Source organism: Lissotriton vulgaris, chromosome 5 (genome assembly GCF_964263255.1).
Source record: "Lissotriton vulgaris chromosome 5, aLisVul1.2, whole genome shotgun sequence".
NCBI classification, from domain to species: Eukaryota; Metazoa; Chordata; class Amphibia; order Caudata; family Salamandridae; genus Lissotriton; species Lissotriton vulgaris.
The window spans coordinates 1987545039-1987569026 of NC_141693.1; the positions used below are offsets into that span (position 1 = coordinate 1987545039).

Below are 23988 nucleotides of genomic sequence, written 5' to 3' on the forward strand. Positions count from 1 at the left end.
ACTTCCCATACTGGCCCCCCTGCTACTGTTCCCCCTACTACTGGTCCGCTTAATCCCTTTTCCACCGACGAAACCCAGGGTTCCACCCCAGTACATATACCTGCCACACAGTCAGGCTATGCTCACGCTTCCGTTTCAGGAGGTGCCGTAGGTGGCCTCCCCCGCACCCCGCCACAATTACATCGATTGACAATCAGAGAATTAGCAATGCAGCGTACACCAAAAGCGAGCACATCTGAAAAGCTTAAACAAGCACTTGGAGATTGTAGATATGATCCCGTCCCTGGCAAGCAAGGAGACATGGTGTTAGCATCGTTACGTCTAAGACGTGTTACAGATTATTTGATGACATTACCAGAAATGCCAGACCGTCTAGATAAAATATATCACTTCATTCGAACGGGGGAGGGTCCAGAAAGTGTTCGTGAGGCCATGGCATATCAGAAAGCTGAGACTCAAGGGTTAATATTGCGATTTCTGATTAATGGTTTGATAAGGGAACAAGATCGTCCAGGTTTTTCTCAAGAAGAGATGGAGGGATTGACAAAATGGAGTCAGAATATTGCAGATTGTAAACATGATAAACAGAATTGTATAGATGCCATGTCCAGAAAGATCCGTAAAGAAATAGTGGCAATACATGCCCGACGGGAGGCTGATAGGACACCCGTGTCAGACGAAAAAGATTCCTCAGAGGAGGAAGAACCAGAGAATCCAACAGCGACTCAAGACATGATAGCGTACGTAGGTAGAGCGAAACTCCCTAAACAGTATTCCTCTGATAGGCCTTTTGACAGACCGATACGTCTAGAAAATAAAAGACGTTTTCTTCCCCCCATACCAGAAAAATGTTCTCTTGAACACTTATTCCAAGCCACTGATAAAATCCTGAAGGATAGAATAGGTTACAATGAACTTAGTACAATGCGTGAACAAGAACTAGCACGGTCCGCAGTACAGTGGGCCGATAATGACAGCGTATATAAAGATGATTCAGTAGCGCAAACATTTTTGAGTCTTACCCCGACTGAACAACGTTTAGTTGGTATGTACATGATCCAGCATATCATTATGCTATATGAAAGTCAGCATTCTGATCCAGGTGCCTTATACAATGTATTAGATGAATTACTCCTGAACAGATGGAGAGGCCTAGGTACTGATTTGATTAATGTTATTCTCGAACAACGTCATAGATACAGAACATTTTTGACTCCACATTTTGTTCCTGTTCCACCCCCAGTAAGCTATCCTTTTCACCTAGATAGACAGAACCCTTTACGAGAAGTCCACCCCGTCCAGTCATCTCCAGGGGGTGAGCTTCAACGCGTATTTGTATACACGCCCATAACTAAAATGGAATTATTGGAAATGAAGAAAATAGTGCTGAGTCATGATAAAGATCCAGCAGGGTTTCACCGTGAAATAAAAGACATGTTACTCATGGGAGATTACACATATCCCGATATTATGAAAATATTGAAAGTATTATTGCCTGCCGGTATTTACGAGAAACTCAAAGAAAAAGAATGGGAGGTGGGAGATAAAAAGATTAATTGGACCGAATTAGAAAACGAAGAAACCGGACGAACCCCAGGTTTGGGTCTTGGGGAGAAAACTAAAGCATTACCAGGATTATTAGTACAGGTTTTGCCAAGACTGTTGACAACTAAAAAGGAGGACTGGGATGCAATCTCAGCCTGTAAACAGAAACACGACGAAGACACTAGTGATTTTTATTCTAGATTCGAGAAATGTTTTATTATTAATAGTGGCCTGAAAACAAGTAGCGAGTCTTACCCACATCTATTTGTGACTAAATTAGTCGAGAATTCCTTGCCCCAGGTTAAGAACCGTGTATTGAAAGTCGAGAGCACATGGCAAGCAAATACGCCTTCCCAAATGTTACAAATGTTACAGTACCACCAGAACAGAATTAGGGAGGAACATGATCACGAACAAAGACGTATGAAAGATACCAAAATGAAAGTGCTAGTTGCTCAGTCAGTTCCAGCAGATGGTCAGAAAAGGGGTACGACACAGTCCAATAATACGGCAGTTCCTGTTAAAGGGACATGCAACTATTGTAAACAGCCAGGTCACTATGTAAACGATTGTGCAGTTCTGAAACACAATATAGCTACAGGTAAAACGAAAGAGAGACCGCGTCCCTCTAGACAGGACCAGGTCCAACAACATATTCCGCAGAACGTGCAGCCTATGCAGATTCCACAACAGACCGTAGCGGTACCACAGCCCCAGCCCATTGCCGCAACACAACATGTCACACAGCAGATGTACCAGTATGCACAGTCTGACTACCCCGATTATCAGCAGTACACATGAAACAGCCTAGAGAGGGAGGTTGGCTTGCCTCTTATTGAGTTTCCTGTAGATCAAGAGGGTCCTTATGTACATAGTCAGGTATTAGGAAAGGATAGAAAATTTTTGATTGACACAGGGGCAAGCAGAACTACCATCAGTCATGACGAGGTTCCAGGGGCACCCCTCTCAGGCTCACAGAATGTTTCCCTTGGATTTTCAGGAAAGCCTATTGTTAATGAAGTATCGAAACCAGTTCCCCTTGCAGTTGGTCCATTATCCCGTACCACAGATTTGTTGCTCACGAAATCATGTCCAGAAAACTTGCTTGGTATTAAAACACTGAAAGCTCTAGGAGCTGTAATTTGTTGTTCTCCGGAAGGAGTAAGGCTGTTCCTTCGTGATTTTAAGGGTCATTATGTATTGAGAGATTTTGATCCCAGGTTACAGAATGTTCCTGCACATTTATGGGCACAAGGCCCCACTGATGTAGGTTGTATGCACATTACACCATACCGTGTCACACTCAAGCCAGGAGTTGTACTACCACGAATCCGACAATACAAGTTACCACCTGATGCTGTAGTGGCTTTACTGAAAATCATTGACGAGCTCATTGCACAAGGAGTGGTTGTGGAAACCGACTCCAATGTTTGTAATTCCCCTATCATTCCGATTCTTAAACGCACTGATCCGAATGCACCTCCGGTCTATCGGTTAGTGATCGATCTGCGAGAATTGAATAAATGTATTGTACCACAGTATCCAGTGGTTCCAGACATTTCGTCACTATTGACAGCTATTGATTCGGAAGCGACGTTCTTCACTGTAATTGATCTCAAGAACGCCTTCTTTAGTGTCCCCATTGATCCGGAAAGCCGGTACCTTTTCGGATTCTGTTTAAATGGCCGTAGCTTCAAATTTGCACGCGCCCCTCAAGGATTCACAGAAAGCCCCAGCATCTACAGCCAAGCATTGAAGCGACAACTTGACAGTATTCACATGCCTACTAACACTGCCCTACTCCAGTACGTCGATGATCTATTGATCACCGCCCGAAGTGAACAAGAATGTGAACATGCATCACTGACAGTCTTGTATTTTTTGGCGGGCAAGGGACACAAAGTGTCTCCTTCGAAGCTACAATTCTGTGCCCAGCAAGTGGTGTACCTTGGGCACTTGCTGTCCAAGTGGGGTAGGCAGCTGACACCTGATCGTATCCAGTTAATTGCACATCTACCACAACCCAAGACACAGAAGGAAGTACGAGCCTTTATTGGACTCACTTCTTATTGCAGACAATGGATTCCCCAATATGCATTTCTAGCTAAACCACTTATACAGTTGACAACACAAGAGGCAGCGTCTTCGACTGTTCTCCCTTGGACTCAGGAACATACACAAGATTTTGATGAATTAAAGAAAGCCTTATGTCAAGCACCTGTTCTAGCAACACCATGTTACAGCAAACCTTTTACACTTTTTGTCACAGAACGCGATGGCACAGCGTTATCGGTCCTCACTCAGGTTCAAGCAGACAAACACAGACCGTGTGCTTATTTTTCGAGTACATTGGATCCAGTAGCCCAGGCCTTGCCTGCGTGCTTAAAATCAGTTGCAGCAACAGCTCTAGCAATCAGACAAAGTGATTCCATTGTATTGGGACATCAATTGACAGTACAGGTTCCACACTCTGTGGAAGTTCTACTAAATAGAACACAGACTCAGCACTTGACTATAGCACGACTGACCGGTTATGAATTGACATTGTTTCAACCACACATAGAGATCAGACGCTGCAATACACTAAATCCTGCTACACTTTTACATCAAGCACAACAGATCCTACTCCACATGACTGCGTGGATGTCATTAACACAATCACGAAGCCCAGACAAGACTTGACAGATGTTGCATTACCCGATCCAGACCTGACACTTTATGTGGATGGTTCATGTATGAGAACAAGTACAGGAGAGTTAGTGGCCGCATATGCAGTGACCACTGAAACTGAAGTCATAGAAACACATCGTATTGACACCCTGTCAGCTCAAGCAGCAGAGCTCATTGCTCTGACCCAAGCCTGTATACGAGCCAAGAACCTTAAAGTAAACATATACACAGATTCACGTTATGCATTTGGAGTCGTACACGACTTCGGTGTCCTCTGGCAAGAAAGAGGTTTCTTGACCTCTCACGGAGCCAAGATCCAGCATGGTCCCCTCATTCAAGCTCTGTTGGAAGCAATACATTTGCCTACAGCAATAGCCATCATGAAGTATAAAGCACATACCAAAGTCACAGACGCTATTTCCCAGGGTAACGACCTGGCAGATCGAACAGCAAAACATACAGCTCAGACTCATACTCATGCAACTGATATGACAAAGACTGACGTAACCTCACCAACACATTGCATGACAGTTAGGGATCCCACACAAGATGTAATCGACATACAGACACATGCTACTCCAGACGAAATCAAGAAATGGACTGAACAAGGAGGGATCCAGACAGAACAGGGATGGATGACGAAGGGAAAGACCACATGGTTTCTCCCCGACTCTATGGTTCAAGTTATCATCAATACAGCACACAGTCCAGCACATTTAGGAGAGAAAGCCATGTTAGACAGTTTACAGAACCTCTGGTTCAACAAACATTTACGAGCAGCAGCAAAACAGAAAGTGCGTACCTGCATGATCTGTTGTCAGTTCAATCCAGGAAAAGGTATTCCCGTGGAACGAGGTAGATTTCATCCTCCCGACCATCCTTTTGAAGTCCTCCAGATGGATTATATCCAGATGGACAGATGCCGAGGATTCAAGTATGTCCTCGTAGTTGTATGTGCCCTATCCAGATGGACAGAAGCATATCCCGTCCCAGATTACACTGCCCCGACCACTGCCAAGCAGTTGGTTCGTGAATTCTTCCCACGGTACGGTTTGCCCCGTGTCGTGTATTCAGATAACGGTCAGCCATTCTCGTCCGAACTCATGAAGCAGGTTTCACTTCTGTTAGGCTATCAATGGAAGTTCCACTGTGTCCGACATCCCGAGGCAGCAGGTCTCGTAGAGAGACACAATCAGACTCTGAAAAACCGTCTTACCAAAGTGTGTAAAGAGAAAGGTGTAGATTGGATGGTAGCTTTACCGGTTGCCCTCTTTTATATGCGAATGGTAGCTCATTCTAGGACAGGGCTATCCCCGTATGAGGTGGTCTTCGGTAGGCCTCCTAATATGTGGGGGACGCCTATGCCACGTAAAATAACGGATGTTGACAGTACTATGCTGACAGATTACCATGCCTCCTTGATGTCTGCACTACTATCATGTCGTTCACAGGTCGCGGCAGCCTTCCCAGACAACACCGAGGTGAAACCGCATGAACTGGTCCCAGGAGATGTCGTCGTAGTCCGCAATTTTGATCGGTCAAGTCCTCTGGAGCCCCGCTGGAAAGAGCCGAAGATCGTTTTGTTGACTACAAGGACTGCAGTCAAGGTAGAAGGAAGAAAAGGTTGGCTCCACTCGAGCCATGTGAAAAATTTTTATGGACTTCCGCCAAAAACCAATTCCCAGGACTGCCGCATTCCAGACACTGATACTAAACTCCCCCTGTTAGAGAAAACTCCCCAGCAGGAGTACAGATTGAAATTGAGGTCTAGTAAGTCAGACAGTTTAATTGTTTAAGTCCCCTCCTGGGTGAAGCGGTTAGACAGGTTCCTGACATGTATAAGATAGACCCCAATAGAGAGAGAGATAGACAGGAGATCAAGATACAGAAATATTGTAAGGATCTCCGAAGCCGTTGCATCTGCACATTACTTATTATGTTTTTTCTGAGTCTTACGATTATTATCATAAGTTGGATGTTACATATGTACTTACCTATTGCACATTCTTTTTCTAATGACACTGCAGAGCACACGTTTAGTGCCCTGCCTCCACATGAATTGTCTTATCGACTTGCGCTGAGCAACAATACATTCATTCGTATGTTACACCATTCTCACCAGATCAACAATGCTACTAATTGTTGGATATGTGGCCGACTCCCTCCCTATCAGAACTACAAGGGAGCTCTGCCCCTCTTTCCTTACCCGTTTACACATAATGGTTCCTGTGGTGCATGGTTTAGTTTAATATCCTCTTTAGACACTGAATCCAGAGTTTCCCAAGGCAATTGGATATGGGGAAACCTGAACACGGTTATGAACAAAGCATGTTTCCCAAATGAGGAAGGTCTTCCACAAATGACAGGGACCGATCTAGAAAATGAAGTGTATGGATTAGGCAATTTTACACTTAACCTCATGATTCTAAATGTTCAGTCCGAGACTAGTCCAGACTTGCCATCTATATCAGTTCTACCAGCAAAAGGTGTATTGTGCGTCAGAAAGAATGGTTCAGTGCATCTAGGTCACAGTGACTGTACTACTGTGGTCGAATTCAGTGATAAAGGCAAGTCTACATTCAAAGCTTCCCGACATTCCTATTTTATTTGTGGTCAGACAGCTTATGTACGTCTACCTCCAGATTGGGATGGTACCTGTTTCATTGCATTCCTATTGCCACCAGTTTTTCTAGCCCCATCTGATTATCACAGGAATTCCCGCCTCGATCTCGTTAGACACAAGAGAGGTCTCCCAATAGTTGATCAGACTGAAACCACATGGGAACAATATACAGATTTCAATAAATGATTCTTTCCTTATCTAGGCACTGTCTCAAATAGTAAACTGATACGTAAATTAACAAGAATCCTCGAAGCAGTAGTGAATGAGACTACTTCTGCTTTGGGCAACTTAACAGAGGAGCAGTCTGCTATGAGACTTGTTGTTCTTCAGAACCGCCTTGTCCTTGACGTCATCCTGGCCGATAGGGGCGGAGCTTGTAGAGTCATCGGATCCAGTTGTTGCGTGTTTATTCCTAATAACGCGCCATCAGTATACAAAGCTATCACCAGGCTTCATGAAATAGCTCAGCAGATACACCAGAATCCAGGCTCCTGGACTTGGTCCGGTTGGCTCTGGAGTGTAATATCAGCCTGGGGATGGAAGCTACTGTCATTCCTAGGAATTATATTGGCCATAGTATTCAGTTGTTGTCTATGTTTACAATGTGGGCCAGCGATTTGCGGCTTGTGCGCCACAGCTTGTATTCCCCGCTCAAGTTCACGTTCCCATTCCCGAATAAAGAAAGAAGAACAGATGATGTTATATGAACAGATAGATGGTCTCATGAAAATAGATATATCTTGATGGGCACGTAGGGGCCAAGGAGGGAATGAGGTAATTGAAATTTTTATGGCCAAGTATGTCCCCTAACGTGTACCCCAACGTCTCCATGTACGAGTTCAAAGTACATGTAACTTCCCTCCACAACCAAATCTGAAGACGCAAATACATTTGCGTCCAACGTTAACATGTCCTCTATCAGATCCACCATGAATGGATCGATAATTCAGTTCCTAAATATGCCTTGCCAACGTCTTTACATGATGCACTTTCACGTTTTTCCTGGCTCTGCCGAGCTAGGCCCTGATTTCTGCCTTCGAACCACTTCTGTCTCTGCCTCTGAAAGCTGCAGCATGAAGATGCATCCCTGACCTCTGCCTTACTTCCTGCCAAGCGAAGCGGTGCCTGGCTCGGCCTGGCCTGCCTGCCAAAACAGTATTTTGCTTTCAAGTTATCAGCCAGCCTCCTCGAAAACACATTCCAGTCTAGTGATATAGGTAAACATATTCCCGGCTGCAGAGCAAAGGGCCAAGCCTTCCTGTCTCCTTCATTTAATTCATTGCTCCCGTTACCATGGTAGGCCCATGGCCCCGTGCATTGCACTTAGACACATATGCATTCAGTATAGAATAGCCTCTGCCCGAGAGACCTTTTACTTCAGATTAAACATCCCCCAAATACAAGATATCAGATATGTTATAGGAACAGGTCGATCTGACATGCCAGACATCTGTCTCTTCTACTAGTGCTAAAGTCAAAGCCCCAGTTTCTCTAGTTCCACGTCAATCACACGTCATACCTATTGCGCGCGCACCCAGGTCATAGGTTTCAGCTGACTCTGCAGAATCCTCTATGCACCCACCCACTTATGACACTTTCTGTGACGTTTCCAGCACACGCCTCCGTGCACACCCTTGTACATGCCTTTTTGCTACGCACGTGTGTTCTTATCATATACTTTTCACTTGTCACGCCTACTGTATCCATTGCCATTGTACAGTTTTACTATATATGCCATGTACTGTTAATAAATCGTTGACATCTTTTTGCCATCTTTGCATATACCCCCGAACCCTTGTATTGATGGAACTGATTTCCATGGCTCGAGCCATCCTGATTAAAGCCCGTATGACTCAGATACCACGGACTCTGCCTCTCATTTGATTGAGCTATTCTTGTACTTGTCAGTAATTATACGGAAAAATAATACGGTAAATTATATTTACCACAGATAGTAATAGTACTACGGATGTGGAGATAGACGTATCCCATATTTTTCACCAAAACAGAACAAATCCTGATTGGAAAAAATGGTTGATCTGGCCCACAGACACAAATAACTGTCAAGATAGATTCCTGAACAAGAGACAGGGGTACAAACTGACCAGGCCAGACCCAAGATATTCCCAGAGACAACATCCAGGGATAGTTACAACATACAGTGTCGGGAAATTATGCCTTGAGTGGCTACAGAAATCCACACTGGCTGAAATTAAGCAACACTTGACTTTACTTAAAGAAGGTGCTGACTTGCGATATTTCATACTGGGAACTCGCAAACAGCATCAAAAACGTTTCATAGCGGCCAGTATATACGCTGCATACAACGAAGCTTGGAAAATAATGCAAATTGAAACAGCAGAAAAAATACGAGAAATTGATCGTATAAATTTGGAAAAATCACTTTCTCTAGTGGACAATGGGTTAACAACTCTGTCTTCCAGAATATATTCACTGGACAGTATTGTATCATCTGCCTTTGATATAATAGAGCAAGACTTGCTAATATTACAACATGGTCAGTCCCAATTGCGTTCTATTGTACAGTTAGGCTGGATGTTGCAAAACCTACGTTCAGGCTACATGCCATGGCGTCTAATCAACATAACGTCATTATTTTCTATCTTTAACCTTACTGATAAACAAATCAGTTTGGCACAAAAAGGAGAAGACTATACGATTCTGAGCATTGAAAAACTTGAGAGATTACCATTGACAATGTCAGAGAGACCTGTCATTGAATGGATAATACACGGAACAATTACAATTCCGATAACAACTTTCCAGTTTAAATATTGCCAAGAATATATACCAGCAGGCCAGTATGAAAGGTTGGGTAAAGGATACATCAAATCAACCTGGGATTTACCTTACACTCACAAAGGTTATAGTGAAGGGAAAAAGGAGGTATTCCTTAGTGGTAATAATTGTAAAAAATCTCTAAGCGGTACACTTCTGTGTCAAGGTATTAACTTGCATGGAGCCTACGAAGGGTCTTCAAATAACCTGTCATGTCACCTGCAAGGCACTCCTGCAACACAGATAGAACCATTCTTCAGACAACTCTCCAACGGTAGCTACGTTATAATAACTGACCACAGATGTTGTGGAATGGTGCCAGGAGAATGGTATCTCGTAACTGTTACTTCCGGGGTCGTTTGCTGTATGCAAGTATTGTATCCAAACAGCAATCCAGACATGGAGGCGGCAATATGGCCTTATGTGAATATCTCTTCTATTCTAATTGATACTTTAAGAAGAATGAAGTCTATTCTTTTACAGACAACTGTGCCGCTGACCTCGTCCAAAGAAACGTATGATCTGCAAGTTGTAAGGACAACATCAGAGATACATACCCTTTTATCGACAAATTGCCCCGTGCATTTCGTAGAAATGTTAAGTCAAATTTTAAACATGTCTGATACCAGTGGCATCGCACATGTATTTAAGACAATTGCTTCGGGTCTGTTAACACCATTTAAAATAGTTTTGGGCAGCGTACCGAATTTTGTCCATTCTGTCTTTCGCGGCCTACCTTTAATTTTGGGACTCGTAGCAGGAATTTTATTTTTGTTCCTTCTGCTCTGATATGGCAAGCCAAGCCACAGACAAGACTCCAGCAACGATGGAAGAAACGATCCTAGCAATACGCTACCGAGACCGTATCACTATGGTCCTCGGATTAGCCCGGCTAAGAGATTTGAGTACAACTTGGTTTCTTTCATTCAGACCAATCTGGCAGGATTGCATCTTACCTGTGCTTCGATGTCTGCTATGCGGAGAAGAATGCGTGTTGGACGTCTGTCTTACACTACCATCAGCAGTACCAATGGATATCGATACTTTGCTTTGTCCGGTAACGACTCCTGCAACGTGTTGTCCCCAGCGGCTACCTATTCTGATGACTGCATTCGTTGAGACTTCACGATTACGAGTAGGTGGCGGTGAAGTACGAGAGGAAAGCAACACCAAACAGGTACAACCTTCTGTGAGCATTGCTGATCCAAACACCGATGATAGCAATCACGCACAGAACTGCACAGTTTCAGTATTTTCAAACTTGGTCGAACTTTCACCTGATGTTGTAGACCAATTTTTTGCAAGCCAGTCTGATATGATGTTCTCCCCTGAACAACGAGAATAACTTTTTTTTTTTTTTTTTAAACTTTATTAAGAGGAAGGAATAATGATTAGTCAGTTTTGTACATTCATAAGGTACTGGTGACAGTTGTACATTCCAACGTTTGTAAGCAATAAGGAACATCTGTACATCAAGGAGTGCGGTGAAGTTAACCATGTAGGACTCGTGGACACGTTAATAGACGGTCTGTACACTTATACTGTAGTCTTCTATTATCCCCCCCTTCCATATATAATGTAACATCATCATCATTTTTAATAACACAGTAATAACAACTCCCCTTCCCCTCCCAACCATGTGTCATCATTGTCATTTTATCTCCACCCCTCTCCCCACACCAGCAGCGTCTCGATGCGCACGACAGTAGATAGCCAGGTCGAAGCTATTAATGTCATAGCCCAGTGTCCTGAGGTGCACTCTCCTTATCTGTTTATCAGTCCTCTTCCCCCTCTGAGTCTAGGTCTTCTCCTTCCGGTAAGGGGTCACAAATCTCCCCCCTGTATATATTCCATGCCGCCCACACTTTGTTCCACTTGCGCGGCGCCGCGCGCAGTACATACACTGCCCTTTCCGTTATCATTAGTATGTCTAAGTTCTTGGCCCATCTACCTGCGGTGGGCAGTTCTGGTGCGCCCCATTTCTGTGCTATGTCCCGCTTGGCCACAGTTATAGCCAGCGTTGCCCAAGTCAATTCATATCTGCCCAGGTCGTTGGGGTCCCAGATATTTAAAAGGCACTTGCGTGGTTCAGGTAATATCGTGTGTTTGAGGGCTTGGGAGATCGAGCGCATTATTCGTCTCCAGAATTCCCGTATTTGTGGGCATTCCCAGAGTGTGTGAAGCAGTGTCCCCTCTTCCCCGCAGCCTCTCAAACAAAAGGGATGTGGTGCTCTCTGTATGTTATGCAGCAGCGTTCTGGTATAGTAGATGCGGTGCAGGATTTTAAGTTGCACCAGCCTGAGCTTACTGGAGATCCCCACCTCTTTCGGGGAGGCCAGCGCCTCATTCCATTCAAATTCATCTGTCCCGCCTAATTCTCCCTTCCATTTTTCTTTAAGTTTCAACGTTGGGTCTTTGAGATTATTGATAAGTTTTTTATATGTGAGGGAGGTAGCGCTCTGGACCATGAATTCCGTTAATAGTCTATCCTCTAGCGGGGAGGAGTCCGGTAGAGCGGTGCCTGTAGGAATCGCCCGCAGTAATGCGTGCCTAATTTGCACATATCTGAATGTTTCTGTGGGTCCAAGGTTATACTGTTGTTGTAGGTGTGGAAATGGTATGACCGTGTCCTTGTCCCAGAGATCCCCTACCGTAGAGATGCCTATGGAGTCCCACCGCCCAAATCCCTTACAGCTTCTGAGGTTCCCAAATGCCTTTGTGTCCCACAAGGGTGTCATTTTGGTGATTCGACCTGTCCACCCCAACCGGGCCTGCGCCATGTGCCATAGAGTCGCCGTGTGTTTGGTCGGGCCGAGTAGGGTTTTAAGTTGCGATTTATTATAAAGCACAGACAGCATGCATTCCGTCCCAAGCTGCGTCCAGTCCGCCCGATAGGCCGGGTCTTCTTTTGGGGCGTGGATCCAGCAGTTTATGATTTTAAGTTGAGCCGCCCAGTAGTATAGTTGGATGTTTGGGAGCGCTATACCCCCCTCATACCAGCCTTTAACCAATTTATCGTATGCTATACGTGCTGGGCCAGTGTCCCAGAGTAAGGCCGTAACTAGCGCCACTATCCGCTTGAAGTATCGCGGCGGGACCAGGTGTGGGGTATTTTCTAGGACATAGAGGAGTCTCGGGAGCGCCATCATTTTGTATAACGCTGCCCTACCCAGTAGGGTCAATGGGAGGGCCGCCCAATGCTTGACATCCGCCCGCAGGCGATCTATAGGTGGTTTTAGGTTACTGGCAAAGAAGTCCGCCTCCGTGCTCGTGATAACAATACCTAAGTATTTGAAGGAGACTGTCGTCGTAAGCAGCGGACAGCCATCCTGCAACCTCGGCGCCGGGCCTTTCAGTGTGTAGACGATGGATTTCGACCAATTTAGTGTGTAACCTGATGTGTGCCCATGGTCATTACAGAGATCTAACAGGGCCGGGATGCCGGTATCGGGTGCAGTCATGTAGATAAGCATGTCGTCCGCATATAATGAGACTTTGTCCTCCCAACCCTCCTCCCATTTAATGCCTGCAAATAAGGGCGTAGACCTGATCTGGATAGCCAGGGGCTCAAGCACCAGTGCGAAGAGTAAGGGAGATAGGGGGCAGCCTTGTCTAGTCCCCCTGCCTAACATGAATCCCGGTGATATGTGGCCGTTGGCCCCCACCTGTGCAACCGGCTTCGTATAAAGCAGCCGTACCCATGCAATATATTTCGGCCCAAGTCCCACACGTTCTAGCACTTGAAATAGATATTCCCACTCCACAAGGTCGAACGCCATTTTAGCGTCGAGAGAGAGAATCGCTGCCTGTTCCGAGAGGAGGTGTGCACGGGCCAGTACACTATGTACTCTCCGGAGATTCATCGCAGTGCTCCGATGAGGCATAAAGCCTGACTGGTCAGGGTGGATCAGGGTACCGAGGTGGGGCAGCAAGCGGGTGGCTAGAAGCTTAGCCAATATCTTGGCCTCAATATTCAGCAGTGATATCGGGCGATACGAGGTACACTCAGTCGGGGGTTTTCCCGGTTTGGGTATTGCCACAATTGTGGCCGTACGCTGATCCAGCGGCAATTCTGCTTTGTCCCTGCTGTCCAAATACATGGCCAGCAATGGGGTACTGAGTTCTGGAGCCATGGACTTGTACCATTCTACTGGTATCCCGTTCGGGCCTAGTGCTTTTCCAGACTGTAACGCCTGGATCGCCAGTTGAATTTCCTCCACCGTCTGGTCTATTTCCAGGGTATCCCTGTCTTCCTGCGAGATACTGGGGATGGCAATATCTGCTAGAGTTGCCGCTGCCATTTGCTGTGTGACTACCCTGTCTGGTGTATATATTGTTTGATAGTGTTGTGCCAGTGTGCAAACTATGTCTTCTGGGTGTGTCAGTGTCCGCCCATCCTCCGAGTCCAATCTCTGAATACCCCTCGCTCCACTCCCTCTTTTATCTAGCCATGCCAGCATTCGACCCGCCTTGTCGCCCACGTCATATATTCTATGTTTGGTGTTAGCTATGTATCCCTTTTCTGTCGTTTTAAGGTGTGCTAGGTATTGTTGTTGCCGAACCATGAGATTGTGTGTCGTGGCTGGGGATGGGTCTCTCATGTGTGCAGTATTGGCTGTGTCAAGCGCCAGTTCTAGGTCTGTGAGTTCCTTTCTGGAATCCCGTTTGTACCCCGTTATTGTTGCAATGGCCGCCCCCCGGAGGACCGCCTTATATGCTTCCCACAATATGGACGGTGATGTCACCGTGCCTGTATTTTCTTCAAAGTACTGCGTTGTTACCAGTTTGAGTTTCTTCCGAATCTTGGGGATTTTCAAGAAATTGGGGTAAATTGGGTAGAGCCGTGCACATCTCTTCCCCCCGGTGGTGAGCGACAGAACAAGTGGAGAATGATCAGAGATCCCCCTGGGCAGAACGTCCACTTTTTCCACCATTTCCAGCCCCAACCCCAGTGCCATAAAGTAGTCTATACGGGATAAGCTATTATGTACAGCTGAGTAGTAAGTGTACTGAGTGTCCTCGGTATGTAATTGTCGCCAGAGGTCTGTAAGGCCTAGGGCTTCTACAAAGTCCGAGAGTGGTGCATTTCCCCGAGGTCGGGCCCTAGAGGGAAAGGTGTCTTTAAGTGGGTCTATGATTGCATTAAAATCCCCTCCAATAATCGTATCTCCATCAGGGAGGTCTAGGAGAAACTTGCCTAGTGCAGCAGGGCCACAGAGTGTAATGCTGGGGGAATATACACCGATACCACATTAAAGGACCTGCCCTCCCATTGACCATGGACTGCAGCAAAACGACCCTGGTCGTCCGCCATTCGGCGGGTTATGATGAAGGGGGACGATTTCTTTACCAGTACACCCGTACCCCTGGAGCCGGTGGTGAACTCCGCGTGTATCGCCATTGTGTAGCCACGCCTATCAAGTGCTTTGCAGGTGGACCCCATGAGGTGGGTTTCTTGTAGGAGGACCAGATCCGGGCTGTGTCGCTTTATGGCCTGCAGCACCAGACCTCTTTTGATTTTGTCACCCAGGCCTCTGACATTCCATGTTAACATGCGCAGTGGGGATATCCCCATAGTGGCAGGGGAGCCCTCAGCGGGCGTGTCGTTAAGTGGCCTGGCCATGGAGCCGGTAGGAGAGTATTGTACCTAGCACGTCCTCAGGGCTAACACATGTGCTGTTTCGTGTCAGTCTGCGTAGGAGACATGTGAGTGTCGGGGTGGCAGTATAACATGAATGCTGATTGATGAATATGAACAAAAACATAAACACTAACAAGAAAACTGTGTTCCCATCCCCCCACCCTGCTACCCTGCTCCACGGACCAACCCCCGCCCGTGTCCCCAACTTTGCAGAGTGCTTTATTCCTCCCCCAGTCATCTTACTTGCTCGTAGGGTCGGTGAGTTCCTTACGGGCACTGCCTGTGCCCACCCTACTCAGCCACGCCAGATCCATGGCCCTCGCGGCACACTCAGTCCCATACAAATATAGTTCGGCTTCAAACCGGAGCCGATTGTCCGGAGTCCAGCGGATCCCTTTCAAGATCTGATTCCGTTTCTTCCGCGCCCTCTTGACGGGGCGATTGGGAGGTTTGACTGGTCACTGTCTTTTCGGTACGATGTTGCGGCCGGTCTCGATGCGGGCGATGCCGTTGTCCTGCTGGTCTCCAGCCCTCCAACCATTCCTGTGCCACCTCCGGCGTGTCAAAAAACCAGGTCTTTCCTTCGGCTACGACTCGCAGTTTAGCGGGGAATAGCATGGAGTATGGTAACTCCCTGTCCCGTAGCGCTTTTTTGACCTCCGTGAAGGACTTGCGACGTCTGGCCACCTCCGCCGTGTAGTCTGGGAAGAAGGCTAAGGTTGCATTTTGGATCCGCACCGGCGGCGAATTTCTTGCCGCCTGTAGGATCGCGTCTCTGTCCCTAAAATTGAAAAGCCGGGCCAGCACAGGCCTTGGTGCCGCTCCCGTCCTGGGCGGACCTCCCGGGACTCTGTGTGCCCTCTCTACCGAGAAGAAGTGGGACAGGCCTTTGGGCTGTAGTTTGCTTTTGATGAGATCTTCTACATAGAGGTCCATGGCCCCCTTCCCCTCCGTCTCTGGAATTCCAAGGATGCGCACGTTGTTGCGTCGCGACCGCCCTTCCTGATCATCCAGTTTGTCATGTAGGAGCTTGGTTATTTTCTGCATCTTTTCCATGGCTACCTGCAGGTCCGAGGTGTCTTCCACAAGTGATTTTGTGACCACCTCCACCTGCGACACCCTCTCCGCCATTTTATGAAAGTCGGCGCGCAGCAGGGAGACCTCAGAGGAAATGGCGCCCACTGTAGTTTTAACCTCTGAGAGTGTCTTCATAATGTCCTCCAGCGTTATTTTCTTCGCGCCATCCGAGTCGTGGGCATTCCCCGTGGAGGTGCGTCCTACGGAGTGTTGCTGACCTTGCTGTCCGTATGCAAATTTGTCCAACTTGGCCTGCGTGGAAGCACTCCGAATGCCTTTACCCGCCATGGTGCTGGAACTCGTGAATTCCGGAGTCTCGTCTTATGTATTTGCGGCCAGCGCCACGTTCTGTCTCACAGTTTATATGCACTAGCCAGGGAGCAATAGGCTGATGTATGCTGGACAGCGTTTCCTCCTCTGCCCTCTGTGTATGCCTTACCGGCCGTCGTGGTGGAGCATGATAGACTCGGTGGGCTCTTACTCCTCGCTATCCCTAATGGTCACAGCTGCCTCCGATTGTGGTCCCCTGCGCTGGTCCGCTACTCTCAGGTGCGCTGGGTCTGGTCTCGGGTAGTTGCCCCTCCAGAGGCCAGGCAGGCCTCAGTATTCCGGATTTGTGTCCCTGTTCCAGGGTTGCTGATGCGGGCCCTGAGGTTCCCCTGTAAGCTCCTGCACTGATCTATAGTCTGGCTTCGTCCCCCGGGGGCACTGAAGTCTCTCACCCCTCGCCGGAGCTGGTCTGTGCTCCCACGGCGAGTCGGCGGCCAGGCGAGTCGCGGAGATCGCCTCTACCGTTCCTCGCAGTCTGCCGGGGGGGGGAGGGTCGAGATCGCAGCGGCGCACTTTCCTTCGTGTTACGTCTGCTCTGCAAGGTGGAGTGCTTGCACGAGTGTTGTGGGGCGCTGTCGCCAAGTGTGTCAGGCAGGCTGAGCGCGGGCTACCCCTCTCTGCCGGCTTGGTCGCACTTCCGCCGGGGTCTGGGTGTCACGCGAGGCCGGCGCTGCTTTCCTGCCAGTAGGCCCAGGATTGATGCTTGGAATCCTCTTGGTTCCGGACCTCCAATTCAGTCCAAAAGCGGACCGGTAGCACCGCTTCAGTCCCGGACCCGAACGCCCCCGCTTCAGGTGGGCTGGGTATCGGATAAGTTGGTCGGATATGCTGTTAGGTTACAGTGCCCTCAGGAGCTCACTCGCTATGCGGCCGCCATGCTTGGCTGCTAGCCACGCCCCCGAGAATAACTTTTTTAAACAACAAGCACACAGCGTTCCCTCAACTCTGAATTTGGCCTTTAGTTCTGTTAAACAAAGCAACTGAAAACATTTGGAACTATTTTTTTTCCCCCGAAATTATTTTTTTTTCAAATCAAAAATATAAACCATTTTTTCCGGCACATGGTACTTTGCTTAAAGTAGAACTATTCTTAGGAAACAGAGCTTCTATTTTTAGAGACGTTAGAGACAATATTTTACCTCAGCCTCTAGCACATGTACAGTATCGTATAAATATGTGATGGAATGGTCTCGACCTTCTTTTCTTCATCAGAGTATTCTGGACATCTGCCGAAAAATTGGCGGATCTCAGTCAGGCGTGGCGTCTCACCGCCACCGTCGTAGCCATCACTCTGCCTAGCGAGTCAGTGGTATCCAGACCACACCTGATCGAATACTTGGTTGCATCTCGGCCCTCCACAAGGGCTTGGCCGAGTTTGGCCCGTACCTCCAACTGGCACTCTGGCAGCACCTCCGCCACCGTCTCCAACAGAGAGTGGGTGTAGCGGCCCAAGAGGCACGCGGTGTTGGAAGACCGCAGTCCCAAACTAAGGGAGGAGAATATCTTTTTACCATAATTCTCATACCTCTTGGATTCCCTGTCCGGCGGAGCCGTCGAGAATGCGGTTTGGGAATTAGAGGCCTGGATGACCAGACTCTCGGGGTGGGGTGGGAAGACAGGAAACATGGGTCACCCGGAGCCGGGCGGTGGCGTCTGGCCACGTTCCTATCTACGGGCGAACCCGTAGCGGGCCTGGACCAAGTGCCCAAAAGAATGTCGGTCAAGGCCTCATTAATGGGCAGCAGAGGCTCAGCCGAGCATGACTGCGGTTTAAGGACCTCTGTGAGGAGGTTAGTCCTCGTGGCCGCGACGGGGAACTCAAGGCCCAAGGCCTTGGCAGCCCTCGTGAACACCACACCATAGGTAGCCCCCTCCTCCGAAGCCACGGTAGGAGGAGAGACAAAACCAGTGTCTGGAGAGGTGTCCAGGCCACTGGCCTCCCCAAGGTCTCCTGCCCAGTCCTCATGAGACTGACACTCCTTGGTCAGAGGGTCCTCAGACCCCTCCCAATCCTCCTCTTCACCCATCTCCTGAGACTCAGGGTTGTAATTGAATGGGTTCGGTTCGTAGAAGTGGAAATCTCCAAACGGCGTCGGGTGCGGCGTCCAGCGGAGCCGCTCCGATGTCGGTACCGAAGCAAAGGAGGTATCGGGGCGGCGCCGCCCGAGAACGGCGCCGGAGGTGACACCCGATGGACCGACGCCGGGGGGTTGTAAGGTCCACCGGTGATGATCCAGAGCCCGAGGAAGGGCCAGCGGCGTCCCGCAGCGCCGGGCCCGAAGGTGCCGGCGGCGCCGGAGCCGCTGTTCCTTGCGGCGCCGGGATCGTGGGGCCCTGCGGCGCCGGGCCCGAAGGCACCGGCGGCGTCGGGCCGAAGCACCCGACGGCGTCGGTGTCGAAGCACCCGACGGCATCGGTGTCGAAGCCCCCGACCCGCTAGGGCCCCTAGACGGGTCCGCTGGGCCCGAAGGCACCGCGGAACCCGTCGGAGGAGAAAAGGACCTCATGGCCATGAGGAAGCGCTCAATCTCCTCCGGCGTCGCGTCCTGCCCAGGGACCGGAGGGTGTGGGGCGGGACGAGACGCCTGCGACTCCGAAGGAGCCGCTTGGGCGGTGTCACCCGAACCCCCGGCCGCATCGCGCGAGCGTCGGGGGGGAGTCAGAAGAGCGATGACGTCTCATCGACTTCTTGTGCTTCTTACCTGACGACTTGGACCCGGAGGAGTGGTGCCGACTCCCGGAGCTGTGACGGCTCCGTCCCCGCGACCTGTCCCTCGACCTCCCTTGGGACCGGGACCGGGACCTCACTCGGCGCGGGGCCGACTGCCGGAGTTCGAGCCGCCTGCGGGACCGCTCCCGCCTGGCTTTCCTCGAGAGGGCCCGACAGTCGGGGCAGGCCTCGTCGTCGTGGTCGACACCTAGACAAGTTAGGCACAAGCGGTGAGGGTCCGTGACCGACATCGTGCGGTCGCACTCCTCACAGTGCTTAAACCCGGGCATCCCTAAGGCACCGATCGGAGTCGTTAGACTACGAGAAATGATCAAAAATTGATCCAAAAAGTTAGTCAAAAATTGACTTGGATAACTGCTCTTTCCAGATCTGCGCTGGCTGGCGCGGAAAAAAGAAGACTGACGTCAGCACGCGGAGGCGGCGTCTAAGTACTCCGACGACGTCATCACGGCGCCCACAACGCCGACGATGGATGCGGAGCCGCAGACGACGCCTACCAACACGCAAGGGTACTGCTACGCAAACGTTTCCGGATCCAGTCTGACGCCTGGGGATATTCTAAGGTAAGGAATCTATCCCTAACGTGTCTCTTTCAGATTCCGATACTTGGCAAAATCCTAACTTAACTTAAAACTGCAACTTACTTACTCCTTCCCACGTATTAGGGTTAGGTCAGGGGTAGGCGTATCTTAGAAGCACCAGTTGAGTTTGTTAGTCAATGTTTTAATGTATGTAAATATTTTATCCATTTTAAAATATCATATGGCTAAGAAACCATATCAATGCTTTTACAGTATTATTTCATAATACTACTTGTATTATTTCATAATACTACTTTTACTGTACGCACTTTACTTTATGATAAGTATTGTAATTGTGGCAATTAATTTCTCTTGCGTGAGAAAGAAGACTGCTCAATAAAATAACACCTTTTTATTGAGAACACCCCTCCAGACCTAGATGACCTCAGTCCTACATCTACACTGCTGTTTATGTTATTCCAATGCGCAGAGCCTATTGGGAATATAGGAACTACACTACACCCCAAAACCCAAACCTAGCCCTGAACCCTAAAAATACCCATGTACCCCAACACCCAAACCTAGCCCTGAACCTTTAAAATACCCCTGTACCCCAAAACCCAAACCTACCCCTGAACTCTAAAAAATACCCCTATACCTCAAAACCCAAACCTAGCCCTGAACCCTAAAAATACCACTGTACCCCAAAACCCATACCTATCCCTAAACCCTAAAACTACCCCTGTACCCCATAACCCAAAACTATATCTGAACCCTTAAAATACCCAAACACCCCAAAGCATATACCTCAGTACCCTAAAACATATAACCCTATACCCATACTTACCTTATCCAAACATTAAAAAAAAAACATGCTTTTACCATTCATGCATTTACAACGAATTTCGTTGTAAATGTATGCGTGGTAAAATCATATAAAATGTAATGACATGCGTTATAATGGCATTGCGGAGTCATGGTACTTTCGTCATGAAAGTATGCGGAGTGATGGTATGCGGAAAGAAAGATGCGGAATAATGGGTGTTTACACTCCCCCGGTAAGTACATTGGTGGCACGACGGCCAACATCTCCAGCAACATACTCATATTTTTTCACCACCCATTTGAAAAATGCACAGGTCTCTGTCATTGATGGCCAGCATCGACATACACTTTTAGACACACCTCCCGCCACAAGTTCTAGAATTGCGAACTTTAGAGCTGGGGAGCTTCGTTCGAATCTCGGCATCAGCTCAACATCCAATGATTCCAGGCAAATCACTTTGTCTCCCTGTGCCTACCACAAATGAATGTGTTCTTCTGTAATGTAAATTGTGCTCATGCCATGTTGTCGAGTTCGCGCTATATAATATTGCAAGGAAAAATAAAGTAGGGAAACTCGAGTTCACACACTACTGAACGCGCACTCTTAAGTGCATCAGCAGTGCACTGTGAATCGGAGCGTTTCACGGGCCTGTCACAGATAAGAAATGCTATCAAACCGAAATCCTACAAAACAATATACTACTGGCCGGCAGCAATTCATACCAGGACAACGTCAGGACGGGCTGCTAGTAATATATACAGAGCCAGCTTCCTACAATAGATGAGTGGGTTAAAGGATGGATGGGTGAAAGGGTTGTTAGATAAGTGGGTGAAAGGGTTGTTAGATAAGTAGATGAAAGGAAGACCCTGAAGATGATGACTATCTCAGCCCCAGGCCTACCAGCCTGCCTCCAGCTTCGATGACCCTGCAACCTGTGAAAACCATGAGAAAAGTAATGCCTTCAATCTCCTGTGGACAGCGGACCTGTCCAGAAGAACCTAAACTCCAAAGACCCCGGATCCAGGTGGATCCGCATCTCCTGCCCACTCTGCACCCAACACCCTCGGCCTGAGTCTGAGTGGCTCACCTGTCCAGTGAAGTCTCCCCAGCGATCCTGACCTCAAATCCAGTGTTGGCTGACCTCTCCTGGCCTCCACGACGGCTCCTGAAGTGTGAATCCAGAGGCTCCCCCTGACCGGCTCCAGTAAGAAGACTGTGACATTGAAAAGCACCCCTGCAGTCAAAGCCCCATGGCCTTGGTGAGCTGTATCATCAGTTCCCTTTAAGTTCCCCCTACATATCTACTTACTTCTACTGTCATTGGTCTCCTTCCTACAACCTCCAGTGTGATGCCTGCAGCATGTATGTTGGAAACAGAATCCTCATTGAAAAGCATTGGGTGCCCAACAATGGAATTGCACCCAGCACCAGCCCGCCCCTTTGCCGCTGGTGGTTATTTTTTGGTGCTGCTTTGTGGCCCCCAGTGCTGGTTCTTACCCCCAAAGTTTGACCTTTGCAACCGATTTCCTCGCCTGCAAGCAGTGTGGCTCCAAGCACCCCCAGTTTCCATTGAAATACATTGGGACGAACTCTGATTTTGACCTCTGCATCCAGGTGCCCCTGTGCTGCTGGTGGTGCAGTGTTGGCACTCATCTGACCCTTGCTGACTTTGATCCCTGTAAGTGTTGTACTTACATGTTAAAGCGCTTTATTGTTTTCCTCCAAGGGATAACATTTAACTGTTCAGTGTTGACTTTTTAAAGTGAAAAGTGTTTTTAGTTTAAAACGTACTTACCTTATTGCGAAGATCTTGGTCTTAAAATAAAAGACAAGCAAAGCTTAGTTTTATAAATTTGGTGAGGATTCCCTGTTTGAGTTGTGTGTCCATTTTTGTCAATTTTGTGCAATAAATGTCTTACACTCCCCTGTGTCAGGCCTAAGGCTGCTTGGCCACACGACCACTAATAGAGTACTTTGGACTTTACATTGAGCCCTGTACACTTTTGGGGAACCCCTCAACTCTGTGCACATTGTAACCACCTAGCGGGATACCATATACAGAGCCTGCTTCCCACACCAAACATGAGTCCCTTGCTCACTGTGCCACTGGATTCATGCTAACCTGACTGATGGTTGAAAAGTTTCAGCAATCTGTCCAGCATCTTGTGTTCATGTTTGCCTTCAGTGGCCAAAGGTATGCCCAGATGTGGGTCCCTTGCTTGCTCTGCCACTGAATTCAAGCTAGCCTGGCTGATGATGGGGGATACCCCGAAACTGGTCCCAGAATGATTGTTTCCGGTCCAGAGAGGACCTAGCCTGTTCCCATGAGGAACAGGGTCAAGACCGATTTGCATATTGACTGGCTCCAAACTGGGATGGCATAGTGATCAAAAGAACGATGGATTAAACCCAGAACTCTTGACTGGGGGTGAGTGTTGAAAAGTTTCAACATTCCGTTAATCATCTTGTGCTTGCTGCAGTATGCACCACACATGGAAAAAGAAAAATAGGAGAAATGAATATATTGCTCCTTGTTAAACCTGGTCTTTGGAGGCGTACAGATGTGACGCTTCCCCAGGTTTTCATGGTTTTGTAAGTCTGGGGCAGCATCAAATTCCATGGGTTTTACGAGAGAAGACCCACTGCAATGCCCATGCAACGCCTCCCGGGCGCCGAGTAAGGCTCACAGCAACTAGCGCTTTGTCGCCTTACTCAGGATTTATGAACCTACTCAAAGCCATGCAGGGTGGCTTTGCGCGGCTTCATAAATAGAAATGAGAGGCCTGCGGCACGCATGTACCACTAAGTGGTGCAAAAGTGACACAGGGTTCTAATAAAGAACCCCTAATGTCTATTTCTAGGGGTACAAAAAGGCCCTGGTAGATGAAGTACATGCTTTAGGTTGCACAATTTGAGTTGGATATCTGGGACTCAACCTCATGATTCCTAGTTCCATAGGCGGTGCTGACCCACATTCCTTGATATTCCGCTTTCGACAATCGACTGCAGCACACTTGTCACTTCTCATCATCATACAATCATGTTGGGTGATGCCAGCTTTTTTTAACCAGTGGTTAGATGGTGCACATTCCTGGAGCCTACCTCTTGATAGTTCAGGCATCCAATTGTGCAATCCTAATTGCCCAACACTGGTCTAAGCAGCAAAGAAGAAGGCCTAATCACAAAATATGTCAAAGGTGAGAAACGCAAATCATGGCTTTGTTT

At 48.1% G+C, this 23988-nt stretch overlaps 1 protein-coding gene across 2 annotated transcripts in view; it reads right to left on the bottom strand.

Moving 5' to 3' along the window:
* Nucleotides 1-23988, bottom strand: part of STKLD1 (serine/threonine kinase like domain containing 1) — a 376807-nt gene that overhangs the window by 110311 nt on the left and 242508 nt on the right. The window lies entirely within an intron of this gene.